The sequence below is a fragment of the Balaenoptera physalus genome (assembly GCF_965194825.1).
Source record: "Balaenoptera physalus genome assembly, chromosome: 14".
In the NCBI taxonomy this organism is placed as follows: Eukaryota; Metazoa; Chordata; class Mammalia; order Artiodactyla; family Balaenopteridae; genus Balaenoptera; species Balaenoptera physalus.
The window spans coordinates 3,944,509-3,969,052 of NC_138893.1; the positions used below are offsets into that span (position 1 = coordinate 3,944,509).

The following is a 24,544-nucleotide window of genomic DNA, read 5'->3' on the forward strand; positions in this document are numbered from 1 at the left end:
AACGAGTATCTAAGGAAAAGCCTGTGAAACTGTAACCCATTCAAGGCCATGTAGATAGTGTATTTTTCTTCATGCTCCCTTTTCCTCTTACTTCAACACCAGAGTTGCTCCACAGAGGGACTGCTCCCTGGCCTGCAGTGAAGAGGAACCTCAGTCGACCCACAGTGGGCATGCAGTGTGAGCCAGAAATAAACCTTGCTAGTCAGCCACTGAGATTCTTCAGTCATTCGTTAGTATAGCATAACCCACGATTAATATGCAAGTCAGGGAGAAGACACGAAGGGGTAGCAGGTACTGGGTAAGCCCATTCCCCTTCTAAGAGTCTGCCTTGCGGGAAGCCTACAAGCCCAGCTGTCAAGTTTTTTAAACGTTGGCAGTTAATTTGATTTTTTTACCCAGTAATGTTGTGTGGATCAAACAAAACATGCCTGTGGGCCCCTGGTGTTCAACCTCAGCCACTGGCTCTTGGCATTTGCAGAATGAACACACGCCTGGATCGTGCCGTGCACACCTACTGAGATGGGATTTTGAATTACACAGTCTGAAGCTGGGGTGCATAAGCAAATGTCTGAATTCCCGAGTCAGCTGATGGGTGACTCATCACCTCCACCTCAGTGCAGTGCGGTTGTTCTCTAAGCACCATTTCAATCGCTGAAACTCTCATTAAGTGTCTGAAGAAGTCACTTGACTTTTTTACCTGCATTTTATTGCATTTTAGTGAAGAGCTGACCTTCACTTGTCCAACTGGGCCTGATGTGGCTCTGCCCACCTCTATAACCAAAGCCTCCCAGCCTGCCCTTCTCTCTCACTACACTCCAGACCAGTGATAAAGCATAGTCCATGGACTGGTCTTAATCTGAGGATTTTTGTGTTGCCTGTTGCAATGAGATAAAAAACCTGATCCAGGGACTTCTCTGGTGGCGCAGGGGTTAAGAATCCGCCTGCTAATGCAGGGGGCACGGATTTGAGCCCTGGTCTGGGAAGATCCCACATGCTGTGGAGCACCTAAGCCCGTGCGCCACAACTACTGAGCCTGCGCTCTAGAGCCCACGAGCCATAACTACTGAGCCTGTGCGCCACAACTACTGAATCCCACGTGCCTAGAGCCTGTGCTCCATAACAAGAGAAGCCACCACAATGAGAAGCCCGCGCACCGCAACCAAGAGTAGCTCCCACTCAACGCAACTAGAGAAAGCCTGTGTGCAGCAACAAAGACCCAACGCAGACAAAGATAAATAAATTAAAAAAAAAAAAAAAAAACCTGATCCAGATTTTAAAGCAACTATGTTACTAAGCATGTTCTTTATTTCAGTTAACTTTTTTTTTTTCATATAGTAAGCCTTTCTTGAGAAGGAAAGGGTGCGCAGACTTACAATCTGGTGCAAGTTCCTTATCCTGTCGCAGACTGTTCCTTATCTTGTGCAGAGCTCCGCATAGCACAGTTGTAGCCATACTAGCTTCCTTTCTGTTCCTCAAATAATGCCAAGTTCCTCCTCATCTCACTCCTATTTGTACTTACCCTCTGCCAGGGGGACTCTCATCTCAATCTCCAAATGTCCCCTCCTCAGGCCTTCCCTGCACACCCTCTCCTAAGCAGCCTGACACCCACCCCCCAGAATTCTCTGTCACACCACTTTACTTATTCCCTTCATAGCATTTATCACTAGAATCATCCTTTTTGTTTATTTGTACACGCGTTTACTATCCTCCTTATTCATTGCTATATCCAAAGCCTCTAGCACAGGCCTGGTACTAGCAGGCACTCCGCATTTGTTGAACAAATGAATGAGGGGCGGAGGAAAGCACAGACAAGTGTATGGCTTAGGCCACATATCTGTGAACGCCAAGGAAAAGCAGCAACATCTTCAGTGACTCACTGTCAACTATCAAAGAGATATCATTTTCCTGAGAGGGTTGCTGAGCTTCCACCCCCGGTGCAGACTTGCAGAGAAGAGCTTTAGAATTCAACTCCCCCCTCCACAGCCTCTTGCAAGAGCTTTGTTACTGACTGTCAGGTATCATTGTGGTGTTTTTCCATCTTGTACCGAGGCCATGTGATGGGAAGGTTGTTAAAATCATCTGGTATGTGTCACAGCAGAGCTTCAGATGACTGTTTGAATCACCCAAAGGCAGCCCAGCCCTTGCTAAACTGGTGCTTAGAAAATGAGCCATCTTTCTGGCCGAAACAAAAATCTTGCTGGTGAACTAGTAACAGAACAGAGAGACTAAGTGGCTACAGTGTATAACGGCTGCGACTCTTCCTACCCTGAGGGGGCCAACCTGCAGCGGGAATCTAAATTCTCCTTTGGCTTCACAAGAGTCAAAAATCAGATGCTACAGGGCCTGGTGCAAGGCATTAAAGAGTAGTAGGGACTGTGGAAAACCTGAGAGCATGTGCCTCACTTAAAACCACAGTGGTCAGCTAGCTCTAACAAAATATTATAATGCAAGAATGCAAGCCCAGAAATTGTCAGCTCTTCTGATTTTTCAAGAGACACTGGAAATCTGTAAGAAGGGATGAAGGTGGGGTATGGATGTAGATGAGTATGGATATACATCAAATTCAAGTCAAATGCTATTTATTTAGTTCATACTATGTCCAAGTCACTGTCCTAGGCATGTATATTATATACATCCTAGACACAGCTGTTTATCAAAAGTAAAAAGGAATAAGAGTTGAGACTCATGGACTCGAAAAGCTTTAATCTTATCAGAAAACCAAGACATGCTCTTAAATAAATAGAAGATAAGACAATATGGGGAGTGCTGTGTATTAAATAAGTCTATGTGTATAAAGCACAAAACAGTCCTGACGCATAGAAAATCCTACATGTGTTGGCTACCATTGTTGACTGTATTACAATCATGAACTCAGGATTACTCCTGACACAGTGAACTGGAGAAGGCCTAGCTGAGAGTCTTGCACATATTAGGTACTTAATAAACACTAGCTGAATGAATGAATGCTTGGTGAAAGAGCAGCATTTGAGTTGGGACTTGAGAAATAAGAAGGCTCTTAACATTGTGAAGAAAGGAGGCCTAGGCAAAAGGAACAAAGAAGCTAGAAGGATAAAGGCATCCAGAAGCATGAACAAACTTTGTTCTGGTCAGAACTTCAGGAGAAAGAGCAGGAGGCAAGGATGGAAAGAGCAACTCACTACGGACAGCCTTGAATGCTACTCAAGACACCAAGTGGGTCACAGTAGACACGTGAACTCCATGTAAAGCCTGCTCTGCACAGCCTTCTAAGATTGCATAAATGACTAGTCAGCCAAAAGTGAAACTAGTTTTCAAAAGCAGGCCCAAATTTTAGGTATTTAAAACAGAGAATAGGGTTTCATGTGCATACATGCTTTTATGTAGTTTACATCATGCTGTACTAGTTATATGACCTTGGGCATTACACTTAACCTTTAAATTATTTCTTTATCTGGGAAGCGGGGATGATGGTTTTATCAACCACAAATGGTGGAAATGAGATCATCCACATGAAGCACTTCAAAAAGTCTCTGGCACAAAGTAAAATGCTCCATAAATGTTACCTACTTGTTATGATGTGTGCTGGTGTATTATATACAGAGAGGTAAAACAGAAGAAAATGCCTTACTTGGGCCTCTCTGGTTTGTGAGCAGTGGTGTTGATATGAGACCTGTGACACAATCTTTTATGCTCTAGGATGCTGCTATCCGCTGCTACAGAGGCCAGGGGACGTCCACTCAGGGACTTGTAATCCAGCCCTGCCCCACTGCCTACCAAGGCCTCAGGGCTCCAGCAGTGCCCTCGCTCCCACCCGTGCCCCTGGACAAATGGGCCTGCATGCCCAGCTCAGACGCCAAAAGGGAGCATCCTGCTAGAAACACCCCCTCTGTCCCCACCACGCAGCCCCACCCCTCTCTAAAGTTAGTCACTAACTCCTTCTCTAAAGAAGGAAGGTCCACTCTTGACACAATAGTCTCCAGTCTCATTCTTGTTTCTCCAAATCCACTTCCTCTGCACCACAAGAAAAGAGAAGTGTTCTTCTGTTGTTGTTCACAGAGGTGTAAAATGTGTGGCTATCTGGGGTGAGGAGTGAAGGCGGACTCATGGGAAACTTGTAACCGGACACGATTTTTTATGAGTTGGGCCCACAATTACACCAAAAGATTAAAATGAAAAGATTTTGATTCTTGGATGATTTGATCATCCAAAATAGTACTAAAGTTCACAGCTTACCAAGTCATAATGAGAGTGAACTCCCTGCAAAAATCAAATCAGATATTCAAATAGAGAGCTGCCTGTATTGTGTACAAACTGGGCAGGGGTCCACAATGGAAGCGTGATGACTTCCAGGTATGAGACACAATGCCACACTAAGGATCCAGGATCACGGGCCCAAAGTCAGGGCCACAGTCAGGACTGGAGATGCACGCTCTCATGAGGACACTGGGAGGCTTTTGAAAGCAATAACCTAGAGGCCAAGCTGAGCTTGGCAACCAAGCAGTTGGGATAGAAGGTGAGTCAGGAAACCGGATTCAGGACTGTTGTCGAATGCCTTGCCTGTTGCCTGAGCCTATTTCTGTTCCACCACCTTCAAATGTGGCAGCTTTCGATCCAGCAGCAACTTAAAGGCACCACAAGCTTCAGACACAAGTCCCTTGCAAAGTACAAAGCACCTCAGCAACACAGGTTGTTTTTAACGGTACTGCTAGTGAACACTGAACGGTGGCTGATTCATCAGAAATCATTCAGAGCCTATTTGCTTTTCACAAGTGTCTGTTCTATTATCTTGGCCCAGGGAGGAGGCATTCTTTTTTTTTTTTTTTTAAATTTATTTATTTATTTTTGGCTGTGTTGGGTCTTCGTTTCTGTGCGAGGGCTTTCTCTAGTTGTGGCAAGCGGGGGCCACTCTTCATCGCGGTGCGCGGGCCTCTCACTATCGCGGCCCCTCCCGTTGCGGGGCACAGGCTCCAGACGCGCAGGCTCAGTAGTTGTGGCTCACGGGCCTAGTTGCTCCGCGGCATGCGGGATCCTCCCAGACCAGGGCTCGAACCCGTGTCTCCTGCATTGGCAGGCAGACTCTCAACCACTGCGCCACCAGGGAAGCCCCAGGAGGCATTCTTAATTTCAAGGCATTGTTGCTTTTATTTCTTTGCTACTGTGTAGCCAACAGGAACAAGAAAGCACTAGGCTCTAAAGACTTATTTTCTCCTGATTTCTCTAGCTTTCCAGGTATTGTACATTTTCCTTGTTTTTTTGCCTGTTTAAAAGCAGCAGAGTGATAAAATGTAAGTACTAGTTAAAGGGAACTTGTCCTTTTGTCGTAAAATTCTCCTGCACAGCAAAGGAAACCATCAACAAAATGAAAAGACGGCCTAAGGAAAAGAGTCATGTACCACAATGTTCATTGCAGCTCTATTTACAATAGTCAGGACATGGAAGCAACCTAAGTGTCCATCGACAGATGAATGGATAAAGAAGATGTGGCACATATATACAATGGAATATTACTCAGCCATAAAAAGAAACGAAATTGAGTTATTTGTAGTGAGGTGGATGGACCTAGAGTCTGTCATACAGAGTGAAGTAAGTCAGAAAGAGAAAAACAAATACCGTATGCTAACACATATATATGGAATCTTAAAAAAAAAAAAAGTCATGAAGAACCTAGGGGCAAGACGGGAATAAAGACACAGACCTACTAGAGAATGGACTTGAGGATACGGGGAGGGGGAAGGGTAAGGTGGGACAAAGTGAGAGAGTGGCATGGACATATATACACTACCAAATGTAAAATAATTAGCTAGTGGGAAGCAGCCGCATAGCACAGGGAGATCAGCTTGGTGCTTTGTTACCACCTAGAGGGGTGGGATAGGGAGGGTGGGAGGGAGACGCAAGAGGGAAGAGACATATATGGGGATATATGTATATGTATAACTGATTCACTTTGTTATAAAGCAGAAACTAACACACCATTGTAAAGCAATTATACTCCAATAATGATGTTAAAATAAATTAATTAATTAAAAAAAAAAAAAGACGACCTAAGGAATATCAGAAAATATTTGCAATTCATATATCCGATACAGGGTTAATATCCAAAATATATAAAGAAATCATGTAATTCAACAGCAAAAATACAATCCAATTTTAAAATGGTCAGAAGATCTGAACAGACACTTTTCCAAAGACGACATACAAACGGCCGATAGGTACATAAAAATGAGCTCAACATCACTACTTATCAGGGAAATGCAAATCAAAACCACAATGAGACATCACCTCACAACTGTTAGAATGGTTAATTAACAAAAAAAACAAGAGCTAACAAGGGCTGGTGAGAATGTGGAGAAAAGGAAACCCTCTTGCACTGTTGGCAGGACTGTAAATGGGTACAACCACTATGGACAACAGTATAGAGGTTCCTCAGAAAATTAAAAATAGAACTACCATATGATCCAGCAATCCCACTTCTGGGCATTTAACTGAAAAAAATGAAAACACTAACTCAAAAAGATATCTGTACTCATCTTCATTGCAGCATTGTTTATAATAGCCAAGATACGGAAATAACCTAAGTGTCCACTGATGGATGAATGGTGAAGAAAACATGGTATATATACAATGGAATATTATTCAGCCAGAAAAAAGAAGGAAATCCTGCCATTTGTGACAGCATGGATGGAGCCTGAAGGAAGGAGAAAGATAAATATCATATGATTTCAATTATATGTGAAATCTTTAAAAAGAAAGAAAAAACAAACTCATAGATAGAGAATAGACTGGCAGTTGACAGAGGTCGGGGGGGGGAGCGGCATGGGCAAAATGGGTGAAGGGGGTCAAAAGGTACAAACTTCCAGTTATAAAATAAGTCCTGGGGATGTAGTATACAGCATGGAGACTATAGTTAAACAATACTGTATGTATATTTGAAAGTTGCTAAAAGAATACATCTTAAAAAGTTCTTCTCACAAGAAAAAAAAAATTTGTAACTATGTGTGGTGATGGATGTTTACTAGACTTATTGTGACCATTCTGCAATATATACAAATATTAAATCATTATGCTGTACACCTGAAACTAATGTAATGTTTTCTGTCAATTATATCTCCAAAAAAATTCTCCTGAAGACATCAAGCGAGAAGAGACAGAATGCAGAAGTGGTAGAGGCACAGGCTTCTCAGTGTGACAGACCTGGGTTCACATTCTCACTCTCTGTGATCTTGGGCAAATTATCTTTCCATATGTAGATGGGATACTAACCCCTCCTGGCAAGGGTGTTTGAGGATTTAAGATCGTGTATGTATAAGTCCTTGCCCAGTAATGGTAGCTATTATCATTTTACTCACAGCAAAATGCTGACCAGGAATTAAGTTACCAGGGCACTAAGAGAATCCAGCTGAACACTGTGCAGACACAGCAAATGAGTCATTTTAAAGGTTCTTTGTGCTGTGGCAGGAGCGCAGCATGGTTGGGTGGGAATGAAAGGAAGCGGTACGTGCGGGGCAGGAAGTAAACGGATCGTGAGTCAAAAACATGCTCTATCTTTAAATGTGTCTCATTATAATTGCTCTGAAAACTGTGCTAAAGACATATGTTTCACACTGTTTATGGAGAAAATGAATTGTTAAAAAAAAAAGAGAGAGATCTTTCCATTCTTGACAGATAGAATTGAAAATGTCTACCTTTACCTCCTCCCCGGAAGAGGGGGGAAAAAAGAGAGAAATTTGCTTTTGTCTTAGAAAATGTATAATGATTAAGATACCTTGTTAATAAGCACATTTTCTTGACTTCTAAAATGAGTTCTACAGGCCAGTATTAAATCAGAGTTATGCTTATTGCCTGTATGCAGGGGAAAAAAATGGTTTTAAGTACATTTGCATCCCTTTATTTGTCTAAAATCCTAAGCATCCTGTTGTCATGGAAATACATTCCCTGACCATCAAATATTAGGTGTGTTTGTATTCTATGCACAGAGATTTCCAGTATTTTTCACACTTGTCAATCTCACACAGAAGAAAGCTGATTATTCAGGATTCAGATATAACACAAGCATCTGGCATGATTAATCCACTAGCTTGAACTGAAATAGAGTTGAAAGGAGGCATTGATAGCTATGGAATGACAATAAGAAAGAGAAGGATAAAAAAAAAAGAATAAAATCAAAGAGTGAGGGGGACTTAGGTAAGAACTGTCACAAAATAAGACTGCATTTTTTTTTTTTTAATTTTGGCCAAGCTGTGCTGCTTGTGGGATCTTAATTCCCCGACTAGGGATTGAACCCCGGCCACTGCAGCGAAAGCACCAAATCCTAACCACTAGACCACCAGGGGACTCCCTGCATATTTCTTCTCTGTACTTTTCTAATGCTGATAGGGAAAGGTTACCAGTCAGGGTTCTTAGTTGAAAACAAAGGAAATCCACCTGGCTAACTTGAGCAAAAAGGAGTTTACTGCAAGAATGTCAAGCAGCTCACAGAATCCAGGGAAAGGTTAGAGCTTTGGAAAACGAACACAAATCAAGGGAAGCTGGGAGGTTGGAACTGGAGCCAATGTCATGTCACAAGAGAAGCCTGCTTAGGGAGACCCTGCAACTTGTCAAGGACACTCAAAGCCACCACTGCTGGCGGTGGCTTGAACCCAAAACTGTCTTTGCTTCTTTGTGACACTCACTCCAGACACAAAGTCTTAGATGGGATGATCAGATAGGCTGAGCTCAGGTGGTCCTCGTGCCCAGGAGTCAAAAGGAAACGGCCTTTTCAATTTCCACAACTGGCGTTTTCTACCTCCTACCAGCCTCATCAAACAGGAGGAGGCTTGGATATCGGGGAGTGCCCCCAAAACATAAAGGTTCCCCACAGAAGTGTTCTTTTGTGTTTATGGCTTATATACTGTACCTTCAGAAAACACTTAAAGAGGCTAACAATAAAAGGCACAGATTCAATGGATGTGTGGGGTAAAAAAAAAAAAAAGGACAGGAATTTAGAAGCCATGGAAAAAGACCAGAAAGGCCACAGGAGATTGGGGCAGAGAGGTGCTAGAAGTAGAAAGAAACAAATGGTTTCTATTATTTCTGTTACTCTTCTCCCTTACATTCTTCCTATGTTTTTCTCTCTTCCTCCTCCTATGCAATTTCTTTCATTCTCAGTAGTGTGAAAAGGTATAAAAAGCCTCTCCCAATCCATAGGATTTCTAGAACTTGTTCTTCAGTTATCCTGGATTTGTTTGAGATTTAGACATAAAGGACTACTAGTATATGATGTTGAAATCTTGTCATGTTACTGGCCAAGGTTTTAAAAGAAAAATTCTCCAAATCTCTCCAAAAAATGAGTGAGTGAGTTCAAGTGCTATGATGAGATGAGTCTAAGCCTGAGTCATCAAAAAAACCCATATTCTAGTCCAAGGTTTTGCCTCTTAGAGGCAAGATGACCACAGGAAACCACCTAACGTCCATCTCAGTGATCAGAGCAGCTGCAGTGACACAGACTATACACACGAAAGCTGAAGTGCTTCTGAACAACCCTATGGATTCGTTTATCCACTCATCTATCTATTTATTCACTGAGAACTTACTATATGATAATCGTAGTGAATAAGACACAAAGGTTACTACCCTGAACCTTATATACTAAAAGTGTATTTACAGTTTGGACAGAAACTCAAATGCCTTCCGTGGCCAGGAAGGTAACAGAAATTGTGAAGCAGCCATTTTTGTAACAGTGTTGTGGGATGGAGACTGGCTGTGTGCAAGTCCTACCCAAAGGCATTCAGTCTGAAATACAGAGAAATCTGTCGCATTTCTATACACTAACAATGAAAGATCAGAAAGAGATATTAAAGAAACAATCACATTTACCACCACATCAAAAAGAACAAAATACCTAGGAATAAACCTACCTAAGGAGGCAAAAGACCTGTACTTCGAAAACTATAAGACGGTGACGGAAGAAATCAAAGATGACACAAACAGATGGAAAGATATACTATGTTCTTGGATTGGAAAAATCAATACTGTCAAAATTACTATACTACCCAGGGCAATCTACAGATACAATGCAATCCCTATCAAATTATCAATGGCATTTTTCACAGAATGAGAACAAAAAATTTTTAAATTTCTCTGTAAACATAAAAGACCCCAAATAGCCAAAGCAATCCTGAGAAAGGAAAAGGGAGCTGGAGGAATCAGGGTCCCTGACTTCAGACTATACTACAAAGCTACAGCCATGAAAACAGTATGGTACTGGCACAAAAACAGAAATATAGATCAATGGAACAGGAGAGAAAGCCCAGAAAAATAAACCCACACACCTATGGTCACGTAATCTATGACAAAGGAGGCAAGAATATACAATGAAGAAAAGACAGTCTCTTCAACAAGTGGTGCTCGGAAAACTGGACAGCTACATGCAAAAGAATGAAATTAGAACATTCTCTAATACCATACACAAAAATAAACTCAAAATGGATTAAAGACCTATATGTAAGACCGGATACTATAAAACTCTTAGAGGGAAACATAGGCAGAACACTCTTTGACATAAATCGCAGCAGTATCTTTTTGGATCCACCTCCTAGAGCAATGAATATAAAAACAAAAATAAACAAATGGAACCTAATTAAACTTAAAAGCTTTTGCACAGCAAAGGGAACCATAAACAAAACCAAAAGGCAACCCACAGAATGGGAGGAAATATTTGCAAATGATGCGACTGACAAGGGATTAATCTCCAAAATTTACAAACAACTCATGCGGCTGAATATCAAAACAAAAAACAACCCAATCAAAAAATGACCAGAAGACCTAAATAGACATTTCTGCAAAGAAGACATACAGATGGCCAAGTGGCACATGAAAAGATGATCAACATCACTAATTATTAGAGAAATGCAAATCAAAACTACAGTGAGGTATCACCTCACACCAGTTAGAATGGCCATCATGAAAAAGTCTACAAACAATAAATGCTGGTGAGGGTGTGGAGAGAAGGGAACCCTCCTACACTGTTGGTAGGAATGTAAATTGGTGCAGTCACTATGGAGAACAGTATGGAGGTTCCTTAAGAAACTAAAACTAGAACTACTATGTGATCCAGCAATCCCACTCCTGGGCATATATCTGGAGAAAAACATGGTTCGAAAGGATACATGCACACAATGTTCACTGCAGCGCTGTTTACAATAGCCAAGACATGGAAGCAACCTAAATGTCCGTTGACAGATGAATGGATAAAGAAGATGTGGTACACACATATAATGGAAAAGTACTCAGTCATAAAAAAGAATGAAATAATGCCATTTGCAGCAACATGGATGGACCTGGAGATTATCATACTAAGTGAAGTAAGACAGAGGAAAGACAAATATCATATGATATCGCTTATATGCAGACTCAAAAAAAAAATGATACAAATGAACTTATTTACAAAACAGAAACAGACACTCAGACTTAGAGACCAAATTTACGAACTTATGGTTACCAGCAGGGAAGGGTGGGAGGGAGGGATAGAATGGGAGTTTGGGACTGACATGTACACACTACTATATAAGATAGATAGTCAACAAGGACCTACTGTATAGCACAGGGAACTCTGCTCAATATTCTGTAATAACCTAAATGGGAAAAGAATTTGAAAAAGAATAGATACATGTATATGTATAACTGAATCACTTTGCTGTACACCTGAAACAAACACAACATTGTTAATCAACTATACTCCAATATAAAATAAAAAATTTTTAAAATTCTTCTAAGGGCATCCCAGGAATGTTTACCATGATTAGAAGGTTGGTATGGGTATCTCTAAGAAACCCAGCACTAAGAAAAGGGAATATTTGTAACCTTATTTTTACTTTATTTTAAGGAGTGCTATTGTCAATATAAATGTGCACAAGACACCTAAGTCCTCGAATTAGGCCTTCCAAAAGACACTTTTACAGGACTCAGTGGTCAGTACATAATGTCATAATGATAAATTCTTTGGCCCCAAATACTTTTCATATGTTTTATCATTTGCCATTGAGAAGACTTCAAAATCATGATAAAATATTCAGGCTCAAATAATATATACATGTAACAATACAGCTTGTATAAATATTGACTTGTATACAAATTACATTGTGGAGAATCAGGTGCAAATTTTCTGTGTACCTTTTCTATCTTGATTTGACTTCTAGGTTGTTTTGAAATTGTTTTCAAAATGCATACAAGGATAACAGAAGAATGTTGCCTCATCCTGTGAGCACAGTTACTACAGAACCTACCAAAGATGTTTATTAAAGGTGATTCCAAAAAAAAAAAAGGCATTCAGTCTGTTTATTTAAAAAAGAAGGCAGGACTTCCCTGGCAGTCCAGTGGTTAAGACTTCCCCTTCCAATGCAGGGGGTGCGGGTGTGACCCCTGGTCAGGGAGCTAAGGTCCCACATGCCTCGTGGCCAACAAAACCAAAACATTAAAAAAAAAAAAAAAGGCATGAATATAAATAAATAAGCAAAATACAGGACACTGAATGCAATAAAGTATGTACATATTAATACAGAATTGAAAGTGATTTGTTCTGCCAAGCGTGGGGTGGTAAGGGTATTACAGAAAGTTTCCAAGAGAACATGATGCCTGAAGAGGGTTTTGAAAGACCAATAGGAGACTCCCAGGCAGATTAGCTGGGAGAAGGGCATCTCAGGCCAAGTTAATATCATGTGGAAAAGTATGCAGGACTGAAACATTCAGTGCATAATGGGATCCACAAGATGTTTGAGGTGATGGAAATCCAGAGGGAATCAAGAAAGAAATGAAGACTAGAGCCAGGCGCTAGGGACAATGAATGGAGGGCCTCTTGTGACCATCTATGGGCAAGTGGGAAACAAAACAGGGGATTCAAACAGTGAACAGGGAGGATCTGGAAGGAGTCGGGTGGATAGATTTGAGAAGCATAAAGCTGCAAGCAAGGAGAGCTAGGAGAAGGGATGGCAGCATCACAGATGAGAGATGAGGAGGCCCTAACTGAAGGGACCGTGAAGATAGAGAGATGGTAGACTGAAGGACTATCCAGGAAGCAGGGCAGAGAAATGCTAGTGGTTTAATAAATCTGTGCATTAACCTAGTGTGCTGCCATTGAAAGACCTCTGAGGACCAGGGAGGTAGAACGAGAACAAGGAGGCCACAGTGTCACAAAGGTCGACAGAGGAGACAATTTTAAACGGAAATGGATGTCAACAGATTAAAATGTTATGAAAAGGTTAAGTAAGTCAGGGGCAGAAACATTTTTGTAAAGGTTGGATGTTTCCAAGGCTTTTAGACATTTTGGTAAATGCAGTATAAGCAGTTTTAATAAATGTTAGGGGTCACCCCAAAACAGAGAAATAAATACATCTCAGAAAAGTAAGGCCATTGTGAAGAGCCTAGCCCCACAGCCCTGTACGGTAGATGCAGGAAGGGAGAGGTGAAAAGGCCTATCTGATGGCTCTTGGTTTACTACCCGAACACTCCTCCTCCTTCTAATGACAACATCTTGATTTTTCTTTGGAGAACTAATCCTCCATCTCCCAGAACCTACTTGGCTGAGGATGGACATTCCCTAAACTGTATGAACACATGACCCTAGCCTGGTCAATCAGAGGATCCCATTCCCTTGGCTACAGCAACTGATTCAGACATTAGCCCATAACACAAACTAGACCATGGAGACACAGTGCATTGCTGGTTTTTTGTGTATGTGGTCTTGTTTTTACATTTTTGGTTTGGTTTGATGTGAGTTGGGTGTGCTTGTTTATTTGCTTGTTTTAGAGCTTTGGGGCTCCTTTCTTCCGGAACTACTAAGCCTGTGGGATATATGCCTGGAGATGCTGGAGATCACCAAATGCAGAAAGCCTGCTTAGGAACAAGGCCAACACAAAGGAAAGGAGAACTGAGAGATGCAGAGAGGGGCAGGGGAGGAGAGAGAGAGAGAAAGAGGCTAGGTTCTAAAGTCATCATTTGATCACCTGAAGCCAACTATACTCACACACTTTTCAGTAAAATGAGCCAATAGAGCCTCTTTATTTTTATTTAATCCATTTAAGGTGGTTTTCTGTCTCTTCTAACCTAAAGAGCCCCATGGAGAGGTGTTGGAAGCAAGCCAGTGCCAGTACAGCCTTGCCTGGGGCCAACTCTGATCACAGATCTCCAAGTAAGCTTCATCCGCCCCTCCATCAGCTCGTACTTCAGGGGCCTTATCGTCCAACTCCTGCAGGGTTCATCGAGGAGCAGTTGTGAGGAAACTTGCAGAATCCTAGAAGCTTTGTCCTGAGTCTGAACCATACTATTACTGATGGAACAAGGTTTCTGGAACCCAGCACTGAAGAAAGAGATATAGTACATTTCCTAGAATTCTTAGAGCCAGGACTCCTGACTGCTGCTATTCAGCAGGAACTCAAGGACCAGACCACCCTCCTCTGCCAAATAAGCCAATGCTGGAAATGCAATTACCCATAAGAAAGGGAATTGCAAACCCCTGCCACTCTGCATTTAAAATGGGTTATCAGGGCTCTTTTATCACAGCTGTACAAGCCATGCAGCACTCAACTCCAAGGGCAGCAAACACTGTTCAACCTGTTCAACCTGCATAGCTATGCAAAGATCCTGGCAGATACTCACTAATGAGCTAATTGACATTGGAATCCTGGACTCAAGTACAGAAAGGCTTTGCACCTGTGTCAACTACAGAGCAGGCTGAGAATGAGAGAAGCCATTTGCAATAGCTCAGACAGCAAAAGCCCTTAGCATTTCAGTTTTTCAGAAATGAGCTGAGTTGCCTGTGTGAAACCACTTTGTCCTGGTCCTCTGAACTGAGTGTAGGGCAGGGTTCACTGTCAAGGTTAACTCAACAGTCCATCCCGGTCTGAGCCCCTGTACCATTCTCCTTCCCAAGGGGACTACGTTAAGCAAACACCAAATAAAACAGCTGTTCCTCAAGAAGGCACCTAGATTTTTGGCAATAGTGTTATTGAGCCGATTTATATTAAAAACCAGGTAGACCTAATTTAAATGTGCAGCAGAGTCAGAGTTTGGAGCCTTTTTTAAACCCGCAGATTCCATGGTGCCCCTTTCTCTTCCAGATATGCGACACAGTAAAAACAGGTTCACACAGCTTACTCATATGCAAGTTCAGATAAGAAATGCCCAAAATCTTTCCAAGGCCTGATACTGAGTCTACCCTTCAAGATATGAACAGTGTGTCAATGAGGCCTGGACACAGGTCTTTGCTATAATCAAGCTCATGTGAGAAGTACAAAGATTGTCTCTATCTCCCCAAAGCAGAGTAGGGTCTCAAAGACCAAGTAATCAACCTAAACCTCAATTAGAGCAACACTGAGATAACAGTATTACGTGTTTTCTTTTTTCAACTCAGTAAAACTAAATATCCATCTTTCTTAAGTCTTCTGTAAAGCTGCAAAATATTAAAAAATAATCTTCTCCCTAACTGTAATTACCATAGGCAATCTATTTGCACTCACAGGTACAATTTGATTGGAGTTTTTGTTTGTTTGTTTTAAACCAGTGAGAATTTCTACTCGCAGCTAATGATCTCCTCACTTTACCTGCATTTTTTTCTAAGTAACAGAAGCTTTCACCTTGGATGATCTACCTTTTAGAAGTCTGTGCATTTCCAAGGAGGCACTGTTCTAAAATGAGAACTGCATTTGCAGTTGGCACCGGCCCTTGTTTTCTTTCTGTCTCACTCACCATGACGGGCTCTCCCAGCCCAACAACAAATATTCTGCTAGTTTACATCTATGCAAATCAAACACAAAAACCTTTGGTTCCCTTTAGCTTTTCAGAGATATGGATTATGGCTAGAAGATCATAGCAAGAACAGTTACCATTTATTAAGTAATGAACATGTGTTTTACAGATACTATCTCTAATCCTAGAATAACCCAGCAAGAGAGGTAACGTGAGCTTAATACCAAGAATTATTTGGTGTTACAGCTGGAAGAATCAATATTGTCAAATGGACTATATTACCCAAAGTAATCTACAGATTCAATATAGTCCCTATTGAATTATCAACAGCATTTTTCACAGAATTAGAACAAAAAATTCTGACACTTTGTATGGAAACACAAAAGACCCCGAATAGCCAAAGCAATCTTGAGAAAGAAAAAGAGAGCTGGAAGAATCAGGCTCCCTGACTTCAGACTATACTACAAAGCTACAGTCATGAAAACAGTATGGTACTGGCACAAAAACAAAAATATAGATCAATGGAACAGGATAGAAAATCCAGAGATAAACCCACTCATCTATGGTCACCTAACCTATGACAAAGGAGGCAAGAATATACAATGGAGAAAAGACAGTCTCTTCAGTAAGTGGTACTCAGAAAACTGGACAGCTACATGTAAAGGAATGAAACTAGAACATTCCCTAACACCATACACAAAAATAAACTCAAAATGGATCAAGGGCCTAAAAGTAAGGCTGGACACTATAAAACTCTTAGAGGAAAATATAGGCAGAACACTCTTTGACATAAATTGCAGCAAATCTTCCTTGATCCACGCCCTAGAGTAATGAAAATAAAAATAAACAAATGGGACCTAATTAAACTTAAGTGTCTGCACAGCAAAGGAAACCATAAACAAAACCAAAAGACAACCCACAAAATGGGAGAAAATATTTGTAAATGAAGCCACTGACAAGGGATTAATCTCCAAAATATACAAACAGCACATGCAGCTCAATATCAACAAAACAAATAACCCAATCAAAAAATGGGCAGAAGATCTAAATAGACATTTCTCCAAAGAAGACATAAAGATGGCCAAAAAGCACATGAGGGGCATCCCTGGTGGTGCAGTGGTTGAGAGTCTGCCTGCCGGTGCAGGGGACACAGGTTCGAGCCCTGGTCTGGGAGGATCCCACATGCCGCGGAGCAACTGGGCCCGTGAGCCACAATTACTGAGCCAGCGCGTCTGGAGCCTGTGCTCCGCAACAAGAGAGGCCGCGGTAATGAGGCCTGCGCACTGCAATGAGGAGTGGCCCCCACTTGCCGCAACTAGGGAGAGCCCTCGCACAGAAACGAAGACCCAACACAGCCATAAATAATAAATAAATAAATAAATAAATAAAATTTTAAAAAAACAACAACAACAAAAACTATAAAAAAAAAAAACACATGAAAAGATGCTCAACATCACTAATTATCAGAGAAATGCACATCAAAACTACAATGGTGGTGGGGCTTCCCTGGTGGTGGGGCTTCCCTGGTGGTCTAGTGGTTAAGACTTCGCCTTCCAATGCAGGGGGTGCGGGTTCGATTCCTGGTCAGGGAGTTAAGATCCCACATGCCTCGTGGCCAAGAAACAAAGAAAAAAATATAAAACAGAAGCAATATTGTAACAAATTCAGTAAAGACTCAAAAAATGGTGCACATCAAAAAAAATCTTTAAAAAAACTACAATGGTAGTTGTATCATCTCACACCAGTCAGAATGGCCATCATGAAAAAGTCTACAAACAATAAATGCTGCAAAGGGTGTGAAGAAAAGGGAACCCTCCTACACTATTAGCGGGAATGTAAATTAGTACAACCACTATGCAGAACAGTATAGAGTTGCCTTAAAAAACTAAAAATAGAACTACCACATGATCCAACAATCCCACTCCTGGACATATATCCAGAGAAAACCATAATTCAAAAAGATACATGCACTCCAACGTTCACTGCAGCACTATTTACAATAGCCAAGACATGGAAGCAACTAAATGTCCATCAACAGAGGAGTGGATAAAGATGTGGTACAGAGACTTCCCTGGTTGTCCAGTGGGTAAGACTCTGCACCCCCAATGCAGGGGGCTTGGGTTCAATCCCTGGTCGGGGAACTAGATCCCACCTGCATGTCACAACTAAGAGTTCACATGCCGCAACTAAGAGTCTGCATGCCACAACTAAGAAGCCCTCATGCCTCAACTAAAGATCCCACATGCTGCAACAAAGATTCCACCTGCCGCAACTAAGACCCGGTGCAGCCTTAATAAATAAATACTGAAAAAAAAGAAGAAGATGTGGTACATATATACAATGGAATATTATTACTCAGCCATAAAAAAGAATGAAATAATGCCATTTTCCATAACATGGATGGACCTAGAGATTATCATACTAAGTGAAGTAATTCAGACAGAGAAAGACAAATATCATACAATATCACTCATATGAGGAATCTAATTTTTTTCCCTAATATATGATAATTTTATTTTTCATTTTATTATTTATTTATTAATGTTTTGGCTGTGTTGGGTCTTCATTGCTGCAGGCAGTCTTTTCTCTCTAGTTGTGGAGAGTGGGGGCTACTCTTTTTTTTTTCTTTTTTTAAATAAATTTATTTATTTGTTTTTGGCTGCATTGGGTCTTCGTTGCTGCACGTGGGCTTTCTCTAGTTGCAGCAAGTGGGGGCTACTCTTCATTGTGGTGTCAGGGCTTCTCATTGTGGTGGCTTCTCTTGTTGCGGAGCACAGGCTCTAGGCATGCGGGCTTTGGTAGTTGCAGCACGAGGGCTCAGCAGTTGTGGTTCGCGGGCTCTAGGGTGCACAGGCTTCAGTAGCTGTGGCACGCGGGCTCAGTAGTTGTGGCTCACAGGCTTAGTTGCTCCACGGCATGTGGGATCTTCCTGGACCAGGGATCGAACCCGTGTTTCCTGCATTGGCAGGCGGATTATTAACCACTGTGCCACCAGGGAAGTCCCCTAATTTTTTTAAATGATACAAATGAACTTATTTACAAAACAGAGACAGACTTACTGATATCAAAAACAAACTCATGGTTACCAAAGGGGAAATGTGGTGGGGGAAGGAATAAATCAGGAGCTTGGGATTAACATACACACACTACTATACATAAGATAGATAACCAACAAGGACCTACTGTATAGCACAGGGAACTCTACTCAATATTCTGTGATAACCTATATGAGAAAAGAACCTGAAAAAGAATGAATATATGTATATGTATAACTGAATCACTCTGCTGCACACCTGAGACTAACACAACATTGTAAATCAACTACACTCCAATAAAATTTAAAAGTAAATAGATAAAATACTATTATTAATCATTTTTACTGCAATCAAATTTATCTATATTTAAATAAATATAATAAAAATGGTGATTTTTGCTTATTCCACTGGCTTTTATTTTTTTATAAATTTATTTTATTTATTTTCTTTTTGGCTGCATTGGGTCTTCATTGCTGTGTGCGGGCTTTCTCTAGTTGCAGTGAGCAGGGGCTGCTCTTCGTTGCACTGCACAGGCTTCTCATTGTGGCGGCTTCTCTTGTTGTGGAGCATAGGCTCTACCTGTGTGGGCTTCAGTAGTTGTGGCTCGCGGGCACTAGAGCGCAGGCTCAGTAGTTGTGGCCCACGGGCTTAGTTGCTCTGCGGCATGTAGGGTCTTCCCAGACCAGGGCTCGAACCTGTGTCCCCTGCATTGGCAGGGGGATTCTTAACCACTGCGCCACCAGGGAAGTCCATTGCACTGACTTTTAAAAAAATAAAGATACAGTTTTTATTACTGTTTTTAACATTTTATCTTGAGAATTTTTCTGGAAATAATTATAACAGCTATGCAATTTTCATCAAATAAATGAATCATTTACTGAAAAAAAAATTAAATTGAAGTTAAAACTTCAGCTGATTTTACAATCACACAAAAAACAAGGTCACAGTGAAATAATGAATCTTCTATTTCTAAAGAAAAATAAATTATAATATTATCAAACATATGCTTTTGAAAACCACAGAGAAATTATAATCTAAAAAGAGAGATTCATGGAACTGTAAAGAGTTGAACAGTTGGTGGTCGGGGGTTCATAACCACTCTGAAGTCTTTTCTGTGTTTGTGCATAAGTGCAGTTGATGGGAGGAAAGGAAAGGGAGTTTATAATATCAGATTCTCAAAGCAGTATGTGACCCAAACAAGGGTTAAGATTAATTGTAGTGAAGTATGAGAAAAACGTTTAAACCCTGTCAATTATTGGAAGCTCTGACTATTTATGATTGCAGTCCAAAACAAGAGCTAGCAAAAATATAGGTACAAAATCTCTGAATGCCAACACTCAGCACAAAGGATCTTTCTGGAGCAATAAAAGAGCTGACTCTGTCTGTGGCCCTTAGTAACATCCAGAGAGCCAATAATCCATCAGGTCATTGTCCCTCTCTATCCACCAACAAAGGAGCAAGCCCAAAATGTATAAGGGATTTGCTTTGTTTTTCTGAATACAGAGCCCTAGCCGTTCACAGCAGCTGGAGTCAGTCCAAGCAGCATGCTGGAAGAGGATGGGCTGTGTATTTCATTTTTATAGACCAAATGGCTTCTCAATAATTTATCATCTGTGTGATGGAGAAAAGCACCCATAAAATGTGACTGTAAATCTCCACCTTCTTCCAGGATCAAGGAAGGAGCTAAAGAAAGCTAAAATGGAAATGACAACACATTTTGTGAGCTAAAAACGTATGTTTTCCAAAATCAAATGCTGCCCCCATTTCTTGAACTCAATGTCCTTGAAAATGCCTAATTCGAAAAGTAGGGGAAATAGGGTTGGGAGTGAGTAGAAGAACTGAGCATATCTGGGCAGCCTATTGAGTGGAATCTTCCTGAGGTAGACTCTTTGATAAGAGTTCCCTATGAAATATTTTATCTGCTATATTCTGTTAATATGCAGAACTACATCACTGTAATATCATCATCAAGAAGGGTTTTCATAGATAAAGGAAAAAAATCATGCACACGAGGAGGAGGATGGAGCTCATATTACTAAGGATTATAAGAAATAAAACTCAAATAAAATAATTAAAGAGTTTTTTTAAAGAAATAAAATTTATCACTGAATGGATTTCACCACAATCTATTTCTGGGATTGCTCCCATTTACACATTTATGGCATTTTGCCCCTAAGAAGACATTTTCATTTTAAGATTTTTTTTTTCCCTTTTTCAGCAAAACCATGTGGTACTAGGTTCTCTCAGATGCATGCCCAGCAGTTTTAAAGGTTAGCAGAGCTTTGGCCTCTGAGCAGGCTCTATACTGCTCCCTGCAAATACAGGAGCTCATAAGAATACCAGACTGCACTGGACAACCAGGCTGGAGACTGACTCCCTTTTCTATCTTGTCAATGTCCCAACCAAGGCCAGTGAACACAGGAGGCTATTACATATTCATAGAACAGCCACAACAGCTACCATTTACATAGAGTTTACTGTGGTGCCAGGCACTATTCTCAGCATGTTACTTCTCAAAAACCCTATATAGTAGTTAGTATTATTACCCCATTTTACAGATGAAGAAATTGAGACACGGGAAGCTTTAGTAACTTGACTAAGGCCATACAGTTAGTAAGTAGTGTAACTATGATCTAATTCTAATAACAATGCAATGGGGTACAGAGAATTTTCCCTACTTTTTGGACAAGGAATATAAGCGTCAAAGAGGTCAAGTGATTAACCCAAATTTACACAATTACTAAGCAGCAAAGTCAGAATCAAACACAGGCCAGTGAGTGCTATTTCCCCTTTTTGCAGGCCAAAAGCACAGCTCCAGTAGCATTTAAATCCTTTACAAAACTTCTTGCTTTGGTTCTTTTTGATGGAGAGAAAACCAAAGACCATTCATTCAGACAGAACAAAAGGAATCTAGAAATAAAGCTCCCAGGAAGTAAAAATGTTCACTAGATATCTTGCTCTCCCCATACGTGAAAGATTAATACAGAAGACTAATGTGCCTGATTGCTTCAGATTTCACTGTCAAGAGTAAACAAGTCTGAAGACTTGCACACACTAATATCAAGAGCACAGAAAAGCAGTTGAAAGTACATATCAGTGTCCTGGCAAGAACAAAGGAATTTCAGCTTACTTCACTTAAAGTTAAAGGTGAGATATACTGGCTCTTTATTTCTAATAAATGAACTATTTACTTAGGCAGACATTGGAGTAGAACTTGCTTTCCAAATAACAATGTCATCTGTAAAAAATGCACTCATCCCTGCATAATAAGGACATTTGCACTGACTTCAAGTGTTTATAATCTTAGAAAGAAAACAAAAAGGGTTTTGGCAGAATAGTTTTTAGGCCTAAAGTCAGTTAAACCAGGGCTGAGACAAAGAATTTACCCTTGGCAATGTTTTGTAAAGCAGCCAACTTTTGCTGTCAGCACCTCCCCAGCTTACCTACCTTCCCTGCCTCCAGGTATGTTCCTAGGAGTGACGTAGTGTTCCAAGGATGTTCACCATCAAAACCACGCCATGACTACCAACACTGGCTCCCTGCAGAGTCTGATGTGGCTCTCTGTTTTTGTTCAGAAAAGATTCACTTTTCTCCCTTAAAGTAGAGAGAATGCTAGGACATGTTTTTGAGAGGGGAGAGGTGTGAACTGGAAAAGTGGAAGATATTGCTAAATATCTCCCCAATAACCATTTGCTCTCTCTGTATTTCTGTAATATAACTCCCCTGCCAGCTATAGATTGCAGACCAGAGCATTCCTTCCACCTCACCATGGCCAAGCGACTGAGCAAAGTACTGGCAGATAGGATATGAGCAGCAGTGATGTATGCAACTTCTTAAAACATCTTCACTTCTTAAAATGAGTCACTTGGTCTCCCTTCCATTTTCCCCTTCCATGGGTGCTGGTAAGCTAGTTTCAAATATATGGATGGGGGTAAAACCCCAGGGAATGGAGGAACAACAAAATAGAAGGAACTTGGGTCTCTGGATGTCCTCAAGGAACAAAACTGCCTACAAACCCAGGACCATAGGCTTACCACTGTATCACAGAGAAAGAGAAAGAAATGTTATTCCTGATTGAGCCTCTGATATTTTGACTCTATAGTCAAACCAATATTCTAAGTGGTATTGGCAAGAAGAGAAAGTAAAAGAAGACCTCTTCAGAAGTGACATACTACACAGAGAGAGCTCCTCTGCCCTCTGCCCAATTTTTTCACCTATTAAGATGAATAATAATACCTCTCTTTCAATGTTATTGCAAGGATTAAATTAAATAATGTATGTAATGCATTAAGTAGACATCTTAAGGTTCAAGCAATGATAGCTTTAACAAAAAATAGAATCTTCTCATTTGAAACACTGAATGTGCTTTCCTTCCCACATATCCAAATGCAAAATATCTTTATCAGAGGATTCTGGGAAGATGGCAGAGTAGGAAGCATCAGAAATCTGTCTCCCCACCTAGACAACAATTGTGCTGGCAGAATTTGTCTGATGTAACAATTCTGGAACTCTGAAGCCTATTGAAGACTTGCAATTTCAAGGGGAAGGCTTAAACTGTAAATTGTGGTAATTTTGGTCAATTTCAGCTGCTACCACAGTAGCAGCTACCCATGGCAGGGAGCCATGCACATGTTCCCAGAACAGCTTGCACACAGCTTTCAGGAGTCAGGGTGGACATAAAGGATCCTGGTCTCCAACTATCAGGGATCTGTGCTCTAAACACTGACTGCTGTTTCATATCACAGAAGAGGAGACAAAGAGGCAAGTGAGAATTGTTGTTGTACCTTTCTCCATTGTTGCAAGCCTCTCCTCCTCTAGATGAAATGACTGCCAGCAAATTTAAAGGGCTGGCACACTTTCCCCTCCCCTTCATTTTTTTTCTTTTTCCTCTTTTGGGAGGCAGACATTAAAAACAAGGACATTCAAAAACAACAGCATATACAGGGAAAACTAGAAAGTGACTGCACATGCCCAGCAAAAGGTACAGGGTCAGAAAGGCCTTCTTAAGTTTACACCTCAGACTGATCCTTGGCACAAAGAGAGCCTACAACAATCAAAACAACAAAAACAATAACAAAAACAGCAAGCTCTGGGGAAGAGGGAGAATTTGATTTTCAGAGTCACCACATTATTAGATTCAAATGTCCAGTTTTCCACAAAAAAAAACAAACCACGCACACAAGGCATCCAAACAACAACAACCACAAAAACCAGGGAAGTATGGCCCATTCAAAGGAAAAATAAAAATCAACAGAAACTCTCCCTGAAAAAGACCTGACAACTGATCTACTAGACAAAGACTTTAAAAGAGCTGTCTTCAAGATGCTTAAACAGCTAAAGGAAGACATGGAGAAAGTCAAGAATGTGATGTAAATGAATGATGTAAATGATGAAAATGAATTAAATGGAAATATCAGTAAAGAGAAAACCTAAGATGAAATGAAAAAAAAATTCTGCAGTTGAAAAGTATGATAACTGAAATGAAAAAAAAAAAACTAGAGGGATTCAAAGGCAGATCTGAGCAGTCAGAAGAAAGAATCAGTGAACTTGAAGATATAGCGATGGAAATGATCACAGAAACAAAAAGGTTTAAAGAAAAGCAAACAGAACCTAAAATACCTTTTGGACACCACCAAAAAACTAACGTGTGTATTGTGGGAGAGCCAGAAGAAGAAGACAGAGCAAAAGGCAGAGAGAATATCTGAAAAAATAACAGCTGAAAACTTCCCAAATTTGATGAAATGAATGAATATAAACATCCAAGAGCTTAATGAACTCCAAATAAGATGAACTCAAAGAGACTCTCACTCAGA

General features: G+C 40.7%; 1 long non-coding RNA gene across 1 annotated transcript; it reads left to right on the forward strand.

The window, feature by feature from the left end:
• Positions 1 to 32: 32 nt before the first annotated feature.
• On the forward strand, positions 33 to 23,942 carry LOC309643163. The gene is made up of 2 exons (XR_014253597.1): positions 33 to 4,781; positions 5,092 to 23,942. It is a non-coding gene; the product is annotated as an uncharacterized lncRNA (long non-coding RNA).
• Positions 23,943 to 24,544: the final 602 nt, after the last annotated feature.